The sequence below is a fragment of the Tachyglossus aculeatus genome, chromosome 18 (genome assembly GCF_015852505.1).
Source record: "Tachyglossus aculeatus isolate mTacAcu1 chromosome 18, mTacAcu1.pri, whole genome shotgun sequence".
Classification (NCBI taxonomy): domain Eukaryota; kingdom Metazoa; phylum Chordata; class Mammalia; order Monotremata; family Tachyglossidae; genus Tachyglossus; species Tachyglossus aculeatus.
In genome coordinates this window covers 3,731,778-3,750,257 of record NC_052083.1, presented here as the reverse complement: position 1 = coordinate 3,750,257, position 18,480 = coordinate 3,731,778, and the positions used below count along the sequence as shown (strand labels likewise).

The 18,480-nt window shown below is 45.0% G+C and overlaps 1 protein-coding gene across 1 annotated transcript in view; it reads right to left on the bottom strand.

Moving 5' to 3' along the window:
- The window catches only part of NSMCE2 (NSE2 (MMS21) homolog, SMC5-SMC6 complex SUMO ligase), a 185,496-nt gene that overhangs the window by 102,770 nt on the left and 64,246 nt on the right, over window positions 1-18,480 (bottom strand). The window lies entirely within an intron of this gene.

The window sequence follows — 18,480 nt, the reverse complement described above, 5'->3', positions numbered from 1 at the left end:
TGAAAACCACAAAACCAATGTAACTTGATGTAACCTCCTGGATAACACAGTCCAAGCCTCTTGCCTATCGCGATTTGCTCCGCAGCAGAAATGCGTGCAAACGTGGACCCTGTAGAAGTAATAATGATAAATTGGGAATTTGGATTTACTCCTAGTTAAGGCCCACTTATGGAGTCAATCTCACTAGAAGAGGCAGGTCTCTTATTAACTTAGTTGTTACTACTGTATAAACAGTTGTGGGATTTCCCAGTAGAAACTTCAAGCCCTGGCCCATATCAAACGTCAAATTTGGGGTGGAGGTGAGATTGGAAGAAGGGGCAATTTTTCAGGAGAAAAAAAAGAAAAGCCTTAATACCATTTTATATTATTCATTATTAATAATAATACTATTTACTGTTGTAAAACATGTCCCTGCCAAGCTACATGGGCAAATTTCCACAGAGTAAGCAACGTGGCAGGATTCCTTTATATAACTGCAGAAGCTCAAAGAGAGCTCCTCTCCGCAGCCTCAAGGTAGAAGACACAAGTCTTTTTTTTTCAATTCAATAATAGGTGAGAGAAGAAAAACGTTGAGCAGAGTTTATTATAAACACTAGCTAACGGGGGAAAAAATGATATAAAGATGTATTGTTCCAGAATTCTTACTCTTGGCACTTGATAATAATCATGGCATTTGTTAGGCACACACTATATGTCGAAGACCATACTAAGCGCTGGGGTAATAATAATCATAATAATAATGGTGGTAATTGTTAAGCGCTTACTACGGGCCAAGCACTGTTCTAAGCGCTGGGGCAGATACAAGGTAATCACATTGTCCCATGTGGGGCTCACAGTCTTCATCCCCATTTTACAGACGAGGGGACTGAGGCCCAGGGAAGTGAAGTGGCTTGCCCAAGGTCATACCGCAGACAAGTGGCAGAGCCGGGATTAGAACCCACGTCCTCTGACTCCCAAGCCCGGGCTCTTTCCACGAAGCCACGCTGCTTAGATCCAAGGCAATCAGGTCGGACATGTCCAAGTCCCACATGGGGCTCACAGACCAAGTAGGAAGGAGAACGGGTTTTGAATCCCCATTTTAGAAATGAAGAAACTGAAACACAGAGAAGTTGCCCAAGGTCAGATATCAGGTAACTTCTAGACTGTGAGCCCGCTGTTGGGTAGGGACCGTCTCTCTATGTTGCCGGCTTGTACTTCCCAAGCGCTTAGTACAGTGCTCTGCACACAGCAAGCGCTCAATAAATACGATTGAATGAATGAATGAATGAATGAAAGGTAACTGGCGGACCCGGGATTATAATTTAGGACCTCTGACTCGGAGCCAGGCCCGGGCTCCTTCCACGAAGCCACACTGCTCCTGATGACGATGGCGATGATGATGAGGCTACAACAATAATAATAATACTTGTTCAGAGCTTACTATGTGCCAGGCACTGTAATAAACGCTGGGGTAGACACAAGATAATCGGGTCGGACACAGTCCCTGCCCCACATAGGTCTCAAAGTCTTAATTCCTCATTGTGGGCAAGCAATGCGTCTGTTAAATTACTATATTGTATTCTCCCAGGCACTTAGTATAGTGCTCTGCACACATTCATTCAATCGTATTTATTGAGCGCTTACTGTGTGCAGAGCACTGTACTGAGCACTTGGGAAGTACAAGTTGGAAGAAGGGGCAGTTTTTCAGGAGAAAAAAAAGAACGGCACGTGCTCAATAAATAAAATTGCCCCCTCCTACCTCACCTCACTACTCTCCTTCTACAATCAGCGCTTAGAACAGTGCTTTGGACATAGTAAGCGCTTAATAAATGCCATTATTATTATTATTATCACAATCCAGCCCGCACACTTTGCTCCTCTAGTGCCAACCTTCTCACTGCGCATCCATCTCTTCAATCTGACAGTTGACCCCTAGCCCACATCCTGCCTCTGGCCTGGAAGGCCCTCCCTCCTCAAATCTGACACACAATTCCTCTCCCGACCCATTCAAACCCTTATTGAAAGCACATCTCCTCCAGGAGGCCTTCCCAGACTAATCCCCCCCTTTCCTCACCTCCCACTCCCTCCTGCTTTACCGTGACTTGATCCCTTTGTTCTGCCCCCCTCCCAGCCCCAGGGCACTTACGTACATATCTGTAATTTCTTAATTTGTACTGATCAATCAATCAATCAATCGTATTTATTGAGCGCTTACTATGTGCAGAGCACTGTACTAAGCCCCTGGGAAGTACAAGTAGGTAACATATACAGTCCCTACCCAACAGTGGGCTCACACTCTAAAATAATAATGGCATTTATTAAGCGCTTACTATGTGCAAAGCACTGTTCTAAGCGCTGGGGAGCTTACAAGGTGATCCGGTTGTCCCATGTGGGGCTCACAGCTTAATCCCTTGTGTGTCTTTCTCCCCCACTCTAGACTGTAAGCTCGTTGAGGGCAGGAAATGCGTCTGTCTACTGTTGTATTGTACTCTCCCAAGAGCTTAGTTCAGGGCTCTGCACACAGTAAGAGCCCAATAAGTACAACTGAATGAATGAATCAATGAACGATTGAGGAAAGATGAGGATGAGGTCACTGAGGAACCGAAGTGAAGTGACTTACCCAAGGTCACACAGCGGGCAAGTAGCAGAGCTGTTTACTGTTGTATTGTACTCTCCCAAGAGCTTAGTTCGGGGCTCTGCACACAGTAAGAGCCCAATAAGTACAACTGAATGAATGAATCAATGAGCGATTGAGGAATGATGAGGATGAGGTCACTGAGGAACCGAAGTGAAGTGACTTACCCAAGGTCACACAGCGGGAAAGTAGCAGAGCTGTTTACTGTTGTATTGTACTCTCCCAAGAGCTTATTAGTTCAGGGCTCTGCACACAGTAAGTGCTCAATAAGTACAACTGAACGAATGAATCAATGAACGATTGAGGAATGATGAGGATGAGGTCACTGAGGAACCGAAGTGAAGTGACTTACCCAAGGTCACACAGCGGGCAAGTAGCAGAGCTGTTTACTGTTGTATTGTACTCTCCCAAGAGCTTAGTTCGGGGCTCTGCACACAGTAAGAGCCCAATAAGTACAACTGAATGAATGAATCAATGAGCGATTGAGGAATGATGAGGATGAGGTCACTGAGGAACCGAAGTGAAGTGACTTACCCAAGGTCACACAGCGGGCAAGTAGCAGAGCTGTTTACTGTTGTATTGTACTCTCCCAAGAGCTTATTAGTTCAGGGCTCTGCACACAGTAAGTGCTCAATAAGTACAACTGAACGAATGAATCAATGAACGATTGAGGAATGATGAGGATGAGGTCACTGAGGAACCGAAGTGAAGTGACTTACCCAAGGTCACACAGCGGGAAAGTAGCAGAGCTGTTTACTGTTGTATTGTACTCTCCCAAGAGCTTAGTTCGGGGCTCTGCACACAGTAAGAGCCCAATAAGTACAACTGAATGAATGAATCAATGAGCGATTGAGGAATGATGAGGATGAGGTCACTGAGGAACCGAAGTGAAGTGACTTACCCAAGGTCACACAGCGGGCAAGTAGCAGAGCTGTTTACTGTTGTATTGTACTCTCCCAAGAGCTTATTAGTTCAGGGCTCTGCACACAGTAAATGCTCAATAAGTACAACTGAATGAATGAATCAATGAGCGATTGAGGAAAGATGAGGATGAGGTCACTGAGGAACCGAAGTGAAGTGACTTACCCAAGGTCACACAGCGGGCAAGTAGCAGAGCTGTTTACTGTTGTATTGTACTCTCCCAAGAGCTTATTAGTTCAGGGCTCTGCACACAGTAAGTGCTCAATAAGTACAACTGAACGAATGAATCAATGAACGATTGAGGAATGATGAGGATGAGGTCACTGAGGAACCGAAGTGAAGTGACTTACCCAAGGTCACACAGCGGGCAAGTAGCAGAGCTGTTTACTGTTGTATTGTACTCTCCCAAGAGCTTAGTTCAGGGCTCTGCACACAGTAAGTGCTCAATAAGTACAACTGAATGAATGAATCAATGAGCGATTGAGGAATGATGAGGATGAGGTCACTGAGGAACCGAAGTGAAGTGACTTACCCAAGGTCACACAGCGGGCAAGTAGCAGAGCTGTTTACTGTTGTATTGTACTCTCCCAAGAGCTTAGTTCGGGGCTCTGCACACAGTAAGAGCCCAATAAGTACAACTGAATGAATGAATCAATGAGCGATTGAGGAATGATGAGGATGAGGTCACTGAGGAACCGAAGTGAAGTGACTTACCCAAGGTCACACAGCGGGCAAGTAGCAGAGCTGTTTACTGTTGTATTGTACTCTCCCAAGAGCTTATTAGTTCAGGGCTCTGCACACAGTAAATGCTCAATAAGTACAACTGAATGAATGAATCAATGAGCGATTGAGGAATGATGAGGATGAGGTCACTGAGGAACCGAAGTGAAGTGACTTACCCAAGGCAGCAGAGCTGGGATTAGAACCCAGGTCCTCTGAATCCCAACCCCGTGCTCTTCCCACTAGCCGCACGGTTCCTGATCTCACCAATGCCAATATGGGAAGGAAGGTGAGGTCTTGGGCTTGCCAATTCCCATATTTACACACACACCGTGTTTCACTCTATCTTTGCAACAATTCTTCGGTTCTCTCCTCTGGCGAATATTCTCTTTCCGCTCACCATGGTGCAGATGCTTGGAATTCTGCTTTTGTCCAGCCTCTGTGTTCCTCCTAATCAATCAATCAATCAATCGTATTTATTGAGCGCTTACTGTGTGCAGAGCACTGTACTGAGCGCTTGGGAAGTACAAGTTGGCAACGTATAGAGACGGTCCCTACCCAACAGTGGGCTCGCAGTCTAGAAGGGGGAATGAAGCGAGCAAGTCAGGGTGAGGCGGGAGGGAGAAGAGGAGAGGAGGCTTCTTCAGCCATTTGGTGGTTAGTAGCCCAGCGCTTAGAACGGTGCTTTGCACATAGTAAGCGCTTAACAAATGCCATTATTAGTAGTAGTAGTAGTAGTAACAATAATAATGATGGTATTTGTTAATTGCTTGCTACGTGTCAAGCACTGTGGTAATAATAATAATGGCATTTACTAAGCGCTTACTATGTGCAAAGCACCGTTCTAAGCGCTGGGGCTGTTACAAGGTGATCAGTTTGTCCCTCGGGGGGCTCACAGTCTTCATCCCCATTTTACAGATGAGGTCACTGAGGCCCAGAGAAGTGAAGTGACTTGCCCACGGTCACACGGCAGACACGTGGCGGCGCCAGGATTCAAACCCATGACCTCTGACTCCCAAGCCCGTGCTCTTTCCACTTGAGCCACGTGGAAGCTGATCAGGTTGGACACTCCCTGTCCCGCATGGGGCTTACAGTCCTCGTCCCCGTTTCAGAGATGAGGCGACTGAGGCGCAGAGAGGTTGAGCGAGTTCCTCGAGGCCACACGGTAGAGCAGAGGCGGAGCCGGGGTCCTAATAAAACTATGGAGCAGGAGTGAACACTGTGCCAGTGCTAAGGAGAAGCAGCGTGGCTCAGTGGAAAGAGCACGGGCTTTGGAGTCAGAGGTCACGGGTTCGTATCCCGACTCCGCCACATGTCTGCTGTGTGACCTTGGGCAAGTCACTTAACTTCTCTGAGCCTCAGTTACCTCGTCTGTAAAATGGGGATTAAGACTGTGAGCCCCACGTGGGACAACCTGATCACTTTGTATCCCCCCAAGCGCTTAGAACAGTGCTTTGCACATAGTAAGCGCTTAACAAATACCAACATTATTATTATTATTATTATTATTATAAGGAGCCTGATTTAATTCTGAATATGTCTTGTACCCACGGATGGATTCGCCATTTCACTGGCCTCCGTCATTAAACTTATAATAATAATTTGGTATTTGTTAAGCACTTCCTATGTGCAAAGCACTGTTCTAAGCGCTGGGGAGGATACAAGGTGATCAGGGTGTCCCATGTGGGGCTCACAATCTTGATCCCCATTTTACAGATGAGGCAACTGAGGCACAGAGAAGTTAAGTGACTTGCCCAAAGTCACACAGCTGACAAGTGGTGGAGCCGGGACTTGAACCCATGACCTTATCATAACAGTGTGCCACACCCAGGTCTCCTTTCCCACGAGGGTCCCGCGCTTGCCAAGCCTTGCGCGGCGGTACTCGCCCGTTCTGGCGCTGCGGCGTTTTCTTCGGAAACGCGGTTTCTTGCAACGCCGCGGCACGTCGGGCCCGGACAGGCTGGCGGCGTCGGAAGGACGTTCCCTAATTCCCTCGCGACCTCCTGGCCGGAGTTGTGTTGCGGACAAGCGTGTCACGGCAGAACTGCGAGCCAGCAGAAGAACTCTTGGGAAAGCCAAGAATAGTGACCAGGGACCAGACCGTCTCTGTGTGTTGCCAATTTGTACTTCCCAAGCGCTTAGTACAGTGCTCTGCACACAGTAAGCGCTCAATAAATACGATTGATTGATTGATTGATTGATTGACTGGCATGACTCTCCTGGATCAGAGGCATAAGCGCGATCGGGATACCGAAAGGTATCCTCAAATAATAATAATAATGGCATTTATTAAGCGCTTACTATGTGCAAAGCACTGTTCTAAGCGCTGATAATAATAATGGCACTTATTAAGCGCTTACTATGTGCAAAGCACTGTTCTAAGGCTGGGGAGGTTACAGGGTTGCCCCACAGTCACAATCTTAATCCCCATTTCACAGATGAGGGAACTGAGGCACAGAGAACTTAAGTGACTTACCCAAAGTCACACAGCTGACAATTGGCGGGGCCGGGATTCAAACCCATGACCTCTGACTCCAAAGCCCGTGCTCTTTCCACTGAGCCACGCCCACCCCAGTGTAATTTAGATATTAATATCAATAAATATCTGCAATATATTGTGTGCTGTGGAACCCTGGGCAAGTCACTTCACTTTTCTGGGCCTCAGTCACCTCCTCTGTCGAATGGGGATGGAGACTGTGAGCCCCACGTGGGACGGGGATTGTGCCCAACCAGATTATCTCGTATCTACAGCGTGGCTCAGTGGAAAGAGCCTGGGCTTTTGAGTCAGAGGTCATGGGTTCGAATCCCGGCTCCGCCACATGTCTGCTGTGTGACCTTGGGCAAGTCACTTAACTTCTCGGAGCCTCAGTTCCCTCGTCTGTCAAATGGGGATGAAGACTGTGAGCCCCAAGTGGGCCAACCTGATCACCTTGTATCCCCCCTCCCGGTGCTTAGAACAGTGCTTTGCACATAGTAAGCGCTTAACAAATGCCATCATTATTATTATTATTATGGGTTCAATTCTCGGCTCCGCCACTTGTCAGCTGTGTGACTTTGGGGAAGTCACTTAACTTCTCTGAGCCTCAGTTCCCTCATCTGTAAAATGGGGATTAGGACTGTGAGCCCCACGTGGGACAACCTGATCACCTTGTATCTCCCCCGGCGCTTAGAACAGTGCTTTGCACCTAGTAAGCGCTTAACAAATGCCATCATTATTATTATTATTATTATGGGTTCAAATCCCGGCTCCGCCACTTGTCAGCTGTGTGACTTTGGGCAAGTCACTTAACTTCTCTGAGCCTCAGTTCCCTCATCTGTAAAATGGGGATTAGGACTGTGAGCCCCACGTGGGACAACCTGATCACCTTGTATCTCCCCCGGCGCTTAGAACAGTGCTTTGCACCTAGTAAGCGCTTAACAAATGCCATCATTATTATTATTATTATTATGGGTTCAAATCCCGGCTCCGCCACTTGTCAGCTGTGTGACTTTGGGCAAGTCACTTAACTTCTCTGAGCCTCAGTTCCCTCATCTGTAAAATGGGGATTAAGACTGTGAGCCCCACGTGGGACAACCTGATCACCTTGTATCTCCCCCGGCGCTTAGAACAGTGCTTTGCACCTAGTAAGCGCTTAATAAATGCCATCATTATTATTATTATTATTATTATTATTATTATTATTACCGTAGCACAAGTGCTGTCGTTCATCTGGAAATCAGGGTGCCTGGGTCCTAGGCCCAGTTCTACCTGCAGCAGGCCATTCATTCAATCGTATTTACTGAGCGCTTCCTGGCCAACGAGGGGAACGACTGCACATTCACGTTCAGCGCCCGGTCTACGCCCTGAAGGCTCGTCCGCCGTCCCAGACCGGAGTCAAGGCCCACGTGTCGAACCACCTCCCACCCTGAAGAACCTCGACGGGCAAAGGCCTGCGTTTCTAGAGGTGGAAAAGGTGGTGGGACGGTCCACAGAGTGGGTAGGGGAAAGGGAGGGAGTTGGAGGGAGGGAGAGAGAAAAGGAAAAAGAAGAGGGCAAAGAGAAAGGAAAGAATGGAGGAGAAGGAAAGGGATACCCTTCTCTTTGACTGCAGACTGTAAGCTCACTGTGGGCACGGAACGTGTCCACCCACTCAGTCATACCCTCCCAAGAGCTCAGTACTCGGAACACAGTAAACACTCAGTAAATATCACAGATTGATTGAGCCCCTTCCTTCCTCTCCCCCTCTCCATCCCCCCATCTTCCCTCCTTCCCTTCCCCACAGCACCTGTATATATGTTTGTACACATTTATTACTCTATTTACTTATTTATTTTACTTGTACATATCTATTCTATTTATTTTATTTTGTTAGTATGTTTGGTTTTGTTCTCCATCTCCCCCTTTTAGACTGTGAGCCCACTGTTGGGTAGGGACTGTCTCTATACGTTGCCGACTTGTGCTTCCCAAGTGCTTAGTCCAGTGCTCTGCACACAGTAAGTGCTCAATAAATACGATTGATTGATTGATTGACTGTCTATATGTTGCCAACTTGTGCTTCCCAAGTGCTTAGTCCAGTGCTCTGCACACAGTAAGCGCTCAATAAATACGATTGATTGATTGATTGATTGATTGACTGATTTGACCCTCCGCCTCAGCGCACGCAACTTTACTCAGACAGGAAATCTTCGGGGTGGTTTCTCTTCCCCGAGGACAAACCTCCACATCGTGAACCAATCCGTCCAATTCCAAAATAACCACACCTGGCTTCAGGGCTCCCTGCTCCTTCCCCGCATTCATTCATTCATTCAAGCCAACTTGTTGCCAACTTGTGCTTCCCAAGCGCTTAGTACAGTGCTCTGCACACAGTAAGCGCTCAATAAATACGATTGATTGATTGATTGAGTCAAGCGGATTTACTGAACACTCACATACACGATCCTCAATCCTCTCCGCCCCTCTCTCGTGGGTGCTCGCCTCCCTTAGGGTGGTCTCAGCTTGCCACCTCTGCTCCACTCTGAGCACCCCCACACCCCCCTCTGAAACCCCCTCCCACACCTGCTGAACGAAGACACATGCTCCCTTCGGGTCTCTTCGAGGAAATAACAAAGACTCTGAAACTCATGCAGAAACGTGTGGAAATTCCAACACTTAGGGGCATGAAAAACAAGACAGGATGAAACAAGCACCTTACTTTAGAGGAAGCAATCCTCTCTAAAAGCCGAATGATAGACGGCATAATCTGCTAGGTGTTTTCTATAACTAATTGTTTTGTTTCTAAGGTTCTTTCATTGGTGTATTGAACACTGCAGGGAAAAGTGATGAATCATCCATCTTCACACTCGGTATAAACTGTACTTTGGACGATATACCTTGGAGGGTTTACGGCTGACATTTAAATACAACATCAATCACACGGCTTGGCTTTAACTACCTAAAGCCTTTGATTGGCATCTTTTTTAAAAAGAGAATCCAATTTAAACTGTCCAAAGGGAGCCAGGTTGCAGAGAAGAACGCCATTAAATGGCATTTCGTAGGAAATTCCCCGTTGAGTTCAACTGCTCTTACCCACAAATAGCTCTGACACACTTGCAGAAAGCACCAGTCAAAAATTAGCCTGAGGACCGCACCTATTGTTCTAATTTTCATTTCCTTGCCACCTGAAATTCACTCGGTTTCTACTTTTAAAGTCAATATATCAACAACAAAAATACTTCTCAATGGAAATTGAACCTGACTGGCCCAGGCAAAATAAGTAAGCGCTATTAAGTTTTCTCACTAGAAAAAAAAAAATCACTGTGAACCTGGACTCTAATAATAATTAGGGCATTTATTAAATGCTTACTGGGTGCTAAACCCTTGGGGTAGATAAACATTATCGGGCTGGAGACAGCTCCTGGCCCAAGAGGCTTTCAATCTATCTTATCCCCATTTTGCAGATAAGGGAACTAAGGCACTTAAGTGACTTGCCCAAGGTCATACAGCAGACCAAAGGAGAGCTGGGAATAGAATAGCCTAGATCAGCGTGCCCTTTCATTCATTCATTCGATCGTATTTATTGAGCGCTCACTGTGTGCAGAGCACTGTACTAAGCACTTTTCACCTGACCATGGCGCCTCACAGACAAAGGTCAGTCCAGCACTCAGTATCAGTATACATACCTTATATATATACATACATACCTTCAGCCCCCTCTGCCACGCTATGGAAAACCCATGGCATAAAATGGAATATTCCTTCATCATCATCATCATCATCATCAATCGTATTTATTGAGCGCTTACTATGTGCAGAGCACTGTACTAAGCACTTGAGAAGTACAAGTTGGCAACATATAGAGACGGTCCCTACCCAACAGTGGGCTCACAGTCTAAAAGGGGGAGACAGAGAACAAACATACTAACAAAATAAAATAAATAGAATAGATATGTACAAATAAATTAAATAAATAAATAAATAGAGTAAAAAATATGTACAAGCATATATACATATATACAGGTGCTGTGGGGAAGGGAGGAAGGTAAGATGGGGGGATGGAGAGGGGGATGAGGGGGAGAGGAAGGAAGGGGCTCAGTCTGGGAAGACTGAAGTCTCAGTCTTCATATTCACCTGGTAGTTCTATTTGTAGTCACCTCTAGGCTATAAGACTATACATCATCTCTGTGCAGAAACGCTCTGGGCATGTTTTTCCCCTCCTCAAAAATCTCCAGTGGCTACCAGTCAACCTACGCATCAAGCAAAAACTCCTCACCCTGGGCTTCAAGGCTGTCCATCCCCTCGCCCCCTCCTCCCTCACCTCCCTTCTGTCCTTCTCCAGCCCAGCCCGCACCCTCCGCTCCTCCGCCGCTAACCTCCTCACCGTACCTCATTCTCGCCTGTCCCGCCGTCGACCCCCGGCCCACGTCCTCCCCCGGCCCGTAACGCCCTCCCTCCGCACATCCGCCAAGCTCGCTCTCTTCCTCCCTTCAAAGCCCTACTGAGAGCTCACCTCCTCCGGGAGGCCTTCCCAGACTGAGCCCCCTTTGTCCTCTCTTCCTCCCCCCGGCCCTACCTCCTTCCCCTCGCCACAGCACTTGTATATATGTTTATACGGATTTATTACTCTATTTATTTTACTTGTACATATTTACTATTCTATTTATTTTGTTAATAATAATAATAATGGCATTTATTCAGCGCTTACTATGTGCAAAGCACTGTTCTAAGCGCTGGGGAGATACAAGGTGATCAGGCTGTCCCACATGGGGCTCACAGTCTTAATCCCCATTTTCCAGATGAGGGAACTGAGGCCCAGAGAAGTGAAGTGACTTGCCCAAAGTCACCCAGCTGACAATTGGCGGAGCCGGGATTTGAACCCATGACCTCTGACTCCAAAGCCCGGGCTCTTTCCACTGAGCCACGCTGTTAATGATGTGCATCTAGCTTTACTTCTATTTACTCTGATGACTTGACACCTGTTCATGTTTTATTTTGTTGTCTGTCTCCCCCTTCTAGACTGTGAGCCCGTTGTTGGGTAGGGACCGTCTCTATATGTTGCCAACTTATACTTCCCAAGCGCTTAGTACAGTGCTCTGCCCACAGTAAGTGCTCAGTAAATATGATTAAATGAATGAATAAGCTCGCTGTCGGCAGGGAATGTGTCTACCAACTCGGCGGTACTGTACTCTCCCAAGTGCTTAGTACAGTGCCCTGCATAGAGTAAGTGCTCAATAAATATGATTGACTGATTAATACACCTATGGCTCATTCCAGGTCCATAAAACGCACTGAAGCAAAAACTGCAATTTATGTGATCGTTTAACCAAATACAATGAATAAAGCTGTGGAATTTTCACCTGAGGCGTGGCTCATTCTGCGAACCTCATTGTTTCCTTCCAAACTACCTCCCAGCATCTGCTTCACTGTGGAGGAAGTCTGCCAAAACCAGAATTGCACTAAAAAGTGATTTGTAACCCTCTCAACATTTTCCCTCTCACCCTTACCAGTCAGAGTATGTGTCTCAGATTGGCTGACAAGTTTTAGCAATATTTTGACATGCATTTAAATCTTTCAATACTTCTGGAAAATTAGTGAAGCGAGCTTTGAACGTTTTATCTTGCCTACTGGAATTCACGCCACAAGGCTCATGTTGCCAACTGCTAATAACTTGGCCTACTTAGCGATATTAACTGTGAAACCAAATTGCTTTAGCAAAACCAAGTGGAGAGACACCAACTGGTTATTTTCACAGAATCACCACACAACATAAGCTTTAAGAAATGCCATGAATGGGAACAGAACAGGCCAATAATCTATACAGCGCCGTATTTCCATCTCCGGCAGGATGCTGAGGGGAAATGGGTGAAGGTTGCCATTTTTGATATTACTTCTTAGGGATGGGTTGGCTACCCTCTCAGATCCACGGCACTTAAGTATAAATTCATTCATTCATTCACTCAATCATATTTATTGATTTACTATTACACTATTACTAATACATAGTAAGCGCTCAATAAATACGATTGACGATTTATTGAGCGTTGTGTGCAGAGCACTGTACTAAGTGCTTGGGAAGTACAAGTTAGCAACATAAAGAGACGGTCCCTACCCAACAGCGGGCTCGCAGTCTAGAAGGGGAATATAAATCCTTATAGTCTACTGCTGCTCCTATCTGTAATTTATTTTACCCTCTGTCTTCCCCACTAGATTATAAGGTTCTTGAAGACAGGAATCATGTCTATCAACTTTGTTGTACTGTACCTTCCCAAGTGCTTGCTTAGTATAGTCCTCTGTATTGACGAAGCACTGGGTTAAGGCTATGGATTGATTGACTGATTGATTGATCTTTAAGGACTCCTCCTCCCTCCCTAATAGCTCATTCATTCATTCATTCAATCGTATTTATTGAGTGCTTACTGTGTGCAGAGCACTGTACTAAGCGCTTGGGAAGTACAAGCTGGCAACATATAGAGACGGTCCCTACCCAACAGCGGGCTTGCAGTCTAGAAGGGGAATATAAATCCTTATAGTCTACTGCTGCTCCTATCTGTAATTTATTTTACCCTCTGTCTTCCCCACTAGATTATAAGGTTCTTGAAGACAGGAATCATGTCTATCAACTTTGTTGTACTGTACCTTCCCAAGTGCTTGCTTAGTATAGTCCTCTGTATTTACGAAGCGCTGGGTTAAGGCTATGGATTGATTGACTGATTGATTGATCTTTAAGGACTCCTCCTCCCTCCCTAATAGCTCATTCATTCATTCCCTTTTAGACTGTGAGCCCACTGTTGGGTAGGGACTGTCTCTATGTGTGCCAATTTGTACCTCCCAAGCGCTTAGTACAGTGCTCTGCACATAGTAAGCGCTCAATAAATACGATTGATTGATTGATTGATTAATCATATTTATTGAGCACTTACTGTGTGCAGAGCTCTGTACTAAGCACTTGGGAAGTACAAGTTGGCAACATATAGAGACGGTCCCTACCCAACAGCGGGCTCGCAGTCTAGAAGGGGAATATAAATCCTTATAGTCTACTGCTGCTCCTATCTGTAATTTATTTTACCCTCTGTCTTCCCCACTAGATTATAAGGTTCTTGAAGACAGGAATCATGTCTATCAACTTTGTTGTACTGTACCTTCCCAAGTGCTTGCTTAGTATAGTCCTGTTTTATGAAGCGCTGGGTTAAGGCTATGGATTGATTGACTGATTGATTGATCTTTAAGGACTCCTCCTCCCTCCCTAATAGCTCATTCATTCATTCAATCATATTTATTGAGCGCTTACTGTGTGCAGAGCACTGTACTAAGCGCTTGGGAAGTACAAGTTGGCAACATATAGAGACGGTCCCTACCCAACAGCGGGCTCGCAGTCTAGAAGGGGAATATAAATCCTTATAGTCTACTGCTGCTCCTATCTGTAATTTATTTTACCCTCTGTCTTCCCCACTAGATTATAAGGTTCTTGAAGACAGGAATCATGTCTATCAACTTTGTTGTACTGTACCTTCCCAAGTGCTTGCTTAGTATAGTCCTGTATTTACAAAGCGCTGGGTTAAGGCTATGGATTGATTGACTGATTGATTGATCTTTAAGGACTCCTCCTCCCTCCCTAATAGCTCATTCATTCATTCATTCAATCGTATTTATTGAGCGCTTACTGTGTGCAGAGCACTGTACTAAGCGCTTGGGAAGTACAAGTTGGCAACATATAGAGACGGTCCCTACCCAACAGCGGGCTCGCAGTCTAGAAGGGGAATATAAATCCTTATAGTCTACTGCTGCTCCTATCTGTAATTTATTTTACCCTCTGTCTTCCCCACTAGATTATAAGGTTCTTGAAGACAGGAATCATGCCTATCAACTTTGTTGTACTGTACCTTCCCAAGTGCTTGCTTAGTATAGTCCTCTGTATTGACGAAGCACTGGGTTAAGGCTATGGATTGATTGATTGATTGATTGATCTTTAAGGACTCCTCCTCCCTCCCTAATAGCTCATTCCTTCATTCATATTTACTGAGCACTTACTGTGTGCAGAGCACTGTACTAAGCACTTGGGAAGTTCAAGTCGGCAGCATATAGAGACCGTCCCTACCCAACAATGGGCTCACAGCCTAGAAGAAGGAGACAGACAACAAAACAATACATGTGGATAGGCGACAAGTCGTCAGAACAAACAGAAATAAAGCTAGATGCGCATCATTAACAAAATAAATAGAATGGTAAGTATGTAGGAGTAAAATAGAGTAATAAATCTGTACAAACATATATACAGGTGCTGTGGGGAGGGGAAGGAGGTAGGGTCGGGGGGATGAGACTGTGAGCCCACTGTTGGGTAGGGACTGTCTCTATATGTTGCCAACTTGTACTTCCCAAGCGCTTAGTACAGTGCTCTGCACACAGTAAGCGCTCAATAAATATGATTGATTGATTGATTGATTGATTGGGAAGGTCTCTTGGAAGAGGTGAGCTCTCAGAAGGGCTTTGAAGCTCCCTCTTCAACACTTAAAGACACGCAATCACCAACACTTGTTGGCCAAGACATGAGCAAGTGTTTTTCTTTCATTTTATCTTGGAGCCAAAACACTATCTTCTTTCAGAGTCCAAAACAGAGAAGCAGCATGACCTAGTGGACAGAGAAAGAGCCTGGGAATCAGAAGGACATGAGTTCTAATCCCGGCTCCATCACTCTCTCTGCTGTGTAACCTTAGGCAAGTCATTTCCCTTCTCTGGGCTTGAACTACCTCATCTGAACAATGGGGATTAAGACTGCAAGCCCCACATGGGACATGGACTGCGCCCAACTTGTCTTTACTTCAGCACTTATTACAGTGCCTGGCACATACCAAGCACTTAAATACCAGAAAATACCATTTTAAAAAGTGTATAAAATACTACACACCACCTTGGAAACTGCCCATTTACCACAAGCTTAAAAATGATCTTGGCACGAAGATGTTGGATGGTAAGAGGGAAGTCAGATCGGGCCAGGGCAGGTATATCCCATTTCAGGGACAGTTTTCCAAGACCACCTTTCCAAATCTGTTGTTTTGCACTATCCCAAGCACACAGTAAACGTTCAATAAATACAGTGGGAAAGTGGCAGAGCTGGGATTATCAATAAATACGATTGATGATGATCAATCGTGGCAGAGCTGGGATCATCAATAAATACGATTGATGATGATGATGATGATTAGAACCCAGATCCTCTGACTCCCAAGGTCCATCTTCTTTCCACTACACTACTTAACTTTTTTTCTTTTCATGGAAAATACAGATTTAAACTACCAAGGATACTTGCACTCCAATACATACAGGGATGAGATTAAATTCTAAACAAATGCTCTCTGCTGCATTTTCTGTTTCAGAAAACCTCTCTTTAAAACAAAGCTGCTCTAATACAAACACTGAAAGTGAATGGCTCTACATTCTTCTTTAAGGAAGCAGCACCTTGTACCTGAAAAAGCACGCATTTCCAAGGCAGACGGAAGATGATTTCTTAATTTTTTTTGAGTTTCACTGGGAAAATGGAAATAAAGAGCCAGCTGTAGCGTTCAATTGTAGCATCCCTTTCCTAAAATATGTAAGTCAATTTGGAGGAAAAAAAAGTTCATAAAAGGAGTACATACAGATTTCCACAGTATTTCTGAAAGAAACTCTCTCAATTGAGCTGTCCCTCTTCAGAACTTGTAAACTTAAGCTACTGAAGTATGGGAAAGTTATATGAAATTTGTACATATTTATTACTCTATTTATTTATTTATTTTACTTGTACATATCTATTCTATTTATTTTACTTTTGTTAGTATGTTTGGTTTTGTTCTCTGTCTCCCCCTTTTAGACTGTGAGCCCACTGTTGGGTAGGGACTGTCTCTATATGTTGCCAATTTGTACTTCCCAAGCGCTTAGTACAGTGCTCTGCACACAGTAAGCGCTCAATAAATACGACTGATGATGATGATGATGAAATTAGTATAATGTGTCTTGAAGTCTGCTCACAACAAGGACAGATTTGAACCCAAGTAGAACGGCTGGAAAACAATCCCAACGTGGGTTATTTTAAACGCCGCAGCAGGGAAAACTTTTGACTTCTTCAGTAACCCATGCCACGATTCAACAACCCCTCTCCCACATATTCCAGAACCGGGAACAAGTGGCATTGATTCATCCACCCTTCAACCCTTCCTCCACAATAGCTGGGGGGTTGTGAGGAGGAAGTGGGACATCTCCCTGGAAGTGGGATGGGTCGGCTGGTCAATCAACTTCTCTCATTGTAAAACAACAGCTGTTCTGAAAACCACACTACCAGGAGCAGTTCCTGAGGGAAGTTGCTGCTCACGGCATGGAGCTCCCCAGAGCCGCTGGAAAGTGAATCTCCACAGGACCTGTTGTTTCAGACAGTTGTTTCAGAACTGACTGCTCAGTTCCCAAAGTTCCAGTTGGTGGTTCAATACTTTCCCACTGGAATTGGGTTGAAATCCCGTCTCCGCAAACCCTTCGGGTGCTGCTATTTTCAGGTGACCGAATGACGTTTGATTTCCATGACAAACCCACGTCTCCAATGCGGCAACTCAAAACCATTTTCTGGAGAAGAAGTGGGTTGCCACCACCTCTATAAGTCAATAAGTAATCTCTTGGTCTTTTCTCTTTCCTGGCCAAATAACTTCACTTCCTTCAACCCTCCTCATAGGTTTTTTTCCATCTAGAGCCTAGGGTTCAAATGTTTTCCATAATTTAGAAAGTTTTACTGCTCTCATATGTTGAACAGATTGATTGACTGGAATTACCAACTCGGCCTTTACACTGGGGGGTTAAAAGAAAACTTCAGTAACTGCTTAACAGCTCCCAGTCCATTAAAGTAATGAATGGTGAGAGTATCCCAGAATGGAAGAGGGAATGGTTAAACGACCCTTAAAAGAAAAGGTGAATATTATTTAATTGTTTCTTAGGGATGAAATTAGAGGCGTGACTGGGGGGAAAGGGGAGAGATGGTAATCTGCCCACATGCAACTGAAAACTGCATTCGCTTTCATTTCAAAAACTCACTGAACACCCTGCAGTAAACAGGGTAGAAAGAAATTCCAACTTTCACATAGAAGGTTTTCAAAATGGTCCTAAACAACAGCTAAAAAATCAGGAACTGCAATTACATTTTTGTGGCCTGCTACATTTTAGTATTGTCTTCAGGCATTTCAGCTCATTTAGTAGCCTTTCCAAACACCAAAACTGCAAGCCCACTAGCCCGAGAAGATCTGGCGCCTGATCGGCAAGCCGCATACCCACTTGGAGTAATGGAGCCCACCGGTGCCCTGCCGTACTTAGGATCTGTAAATTTGAGAGCACATGACTGGAAAACTGCTTACTCCATAAATTGAAAGTTAAAGCAAAAGCCTCTTTACAATTGCAAAACATCCTAAATTGTGAAACTTGAGCCATTGGTTCAATTGACAAGAGTAAATTAGCTTCCCTAATCCTTTTTCGAGATCTCAGCACCAATTTAAAGAAAATGCTATCTTTGAAAGAGAGCGATTTCAAAAGACAAAACCTCGGGGCAACTTCCAAAAAAGGGCACCAAATAAATTCGCCTTTCATGTTGCAAATGGACACTGTGGTGGGAGCCAAAGCGAAAACAAGAACAACTTCTTTCCACACTTTTGAACTCCTGAAGAGGCAAATTTCCATTATTGCTAAAAGAGGAGAGTGTGTGACTGTTAGCAAGGAGTGAGGCTTAATTAGCTCCAAGTGTTTTAAAACAATTTACTAATCA